The sequence below is a fragment of the Pteropus vampyrus genome, unplaced genomic scaffold, assembly GCF_000151845.1.
Source record: "Pteropus vampyrus isolate Shadow unplaced genomic scaffold, Pvam_2.0 Scaffold399, whole genome shotgun sequence".
Classification (NCBI taxonomy): domain Eukaryota; kingdom Metazoa; phylum Chordata; class Mammalia; order Chiroptera; family Pteropodidae; genus Pteropus; species Pteropus vampyrus.
The window spans coordinates 176,938-179,284 of record NW_011889180.1 but is presented as its reverse complement, the minus strand read 5'-3'; positions in this window follow the sequence as shown (position 1 = coordinate 179,284).

Sequence of the window (2,347 nt, the reverse complement as noted above, 5' to 3'; positions counted from 1 at the left end):
GTGTGGATCACTTAGCCTCCCACAGCCTGTGATGGGGACACAAATCTAAAGGAAACAGAAAAGCATTCCAGAGTCAGCCTTAGTCAGGGTCCAATGCCTCTGGTAGCCACTTGGACCTAGGGAACAACTCATCCACTCTTTTGGACCTTGGTGTATAGAAGAGAAGCTTAGAGCCTGGGCCCCCAGGACTCAGAGGGGATACCCTCTTTGTTAAAGATAAACAAAGCTGGACGCTAGATAAAGTGGTAAAGACAGACTTTAACCAGTAATAACTATTGCGATAAGGAAGAGGGTCCAGCGTGAACTGAACTCAACTCGGACTCGTCCAGAAGTGACCAGATGTTTTAAAGGGAGTTTGAGGGAGTATGGAAGAAGGTGAGCAGCGGCTCAGTAGAATCAGGGGAGTGAAAGATGAAAGGGTTGGTTGGTTTAACTGCTGATTAGGCCAGCTGTGTCTGTTACCCGGTGATTATGGGAGTTAGGACTCTATCTTCTTGGGGGACTCGAAGACAGAGGTCCTACCTTTCCTGATAGGAATGCCTTCCTGGTCCGTGGGAAAGATACGCCTGAGTTGTAGGAGATACATATACATCCCAAAGGGACAGAAGTAGGAGTTACAACTGTAAGCCCTTTCTAATAAATGCTCTAATAAGAGGTAGTCAGGAGCCTATCATTGGGGGTTGGCTAGAACAGTAAATTCTTTGGGCAGCCTTGAGTTTTATCAGGCAGGCACTTTAAAGGGGTCTAGGATCATCCTAGGGCATGTGGCTTTGAGCTGCTAGAAACTATGTTATTGTGTTTTAATGTAAGGGAAGAAGGTGGATGAAAGAATTTGCATTGAGTGTAGTTTTTAAAGGCCAAGGTTGAGGCCTATGAGAGAACAGGTCTCAGAGGAACCTGGTCAAGCAGAGAATCTTTGTTACCTTACAGCTGAAGAGTCTGAGATCATGGCTGAGGATGATGGTCACCAAGTGTCCCCTTCAGAGGTCTGTAGCATCCAGAACACCAGGGCAACAGGTGGTAAGGAGGGCCTGCCTACCTGGGTAGGTGTGAGAGTCAGTCTCAGGTACCTGACAAATCAAAAATCCACCTCCTCACCTTGTGCTCCCCTGCCTGTTTTAGGTCAGAGCTCACTCAGAGCTCACGCAGAGCTCACCCAGGTCAGAGCTCACCCAGAGCTCACCCAGACAAATCAAAAATCCACCTCCTCACTTCGTGCTCCCCTGCCTGTTTTAGGTCAGAGCTCACCCAGATTCTACTGAGCTGACCCCGTCAGAACTTTACCCAACAAACCCCAACAGAAGCAGTTTCTCAAAGTGGTTCCCCAGCAAGCAGCATCCGCAGCATCTGGGAGCTTGTTATAAATGCAAATTCTCTGGCCCACTGGAGTTGATGAAACAGAAAGTGGGGGTGTGAGCCAGCACACTGACTTACAGGCCTCCCCTCTGCCAGAGCGGATGAAGCTTGGATGGTGAAACTGCAGTCGGCCTGAAACTTCATAAAGGATTTGAGCTAGGTTTGGAAGTGTGGAAAGGGGAAGACATGGAAAAACATGTACAATGTGTGCACCTTACCCTAAGCAGTAGGGAGCTAAGGGTATCTAACAGAAGAAGAGTGAGACTGGAATGAGAAGGGTACCCCAGTGCGTGAGCGCTCCAAGAAACCCACAGACATTCGCCCCCTTTTCCTAGGTGGAGAAAACCCCACACCCACGCAGCTCCCAGAGCTCTCGCCTCGGGCTTGGACTCAGCAGCCCCGCCGCACGTCCGTTTTGCAGAGCCCAGGCATGAAGCCAGCTAGCCTCAGGTCACGGCTCTTCGCGAGCGCGAGTGGAAACGGTACCCGGGATGCGCGTCGCGGGGGAGCTTCTCCTCCAGCCCGGCTTGGCCGCAGCTGGCCACAATCGCGTCTAACAGGCATCCCGGACTAGTCTGCACCTTCCTGGGAGTCCAACGCGGACCCGCGGAACAGCACGCCCATATCTGTTTCCTGCGCCGTCCCGGCCTTCTGGGAACGGAGATTTCCCATCCCCCCACCCCTCCAGCGCGGTGGACCCCCGAGCCCCGGCCGAACTACAAAGCCCACAAGCCATAGCGCGCGCGCGCTGTCTTTTGGGAGTAGTAGTCCTGGATGAGGGGTACCCCTGTCATTTCAGAGCTGGCTGGACTCCACATCCCAGCATGCCCGCGCGCGTGCGGGAGGAGGAGGTAGAGGAGAGACCCGGAGGATATGAATGGGGAGGGGGCAGCCGCCTCCCTTTCCCCCACCCTTCCCTTCTAGCTGGGCCGGGGTGGGGGGAGGGGCCGGACCGAGGTGGCGGCGGCGGCGGCTCGCTCCGGTAGGGCAG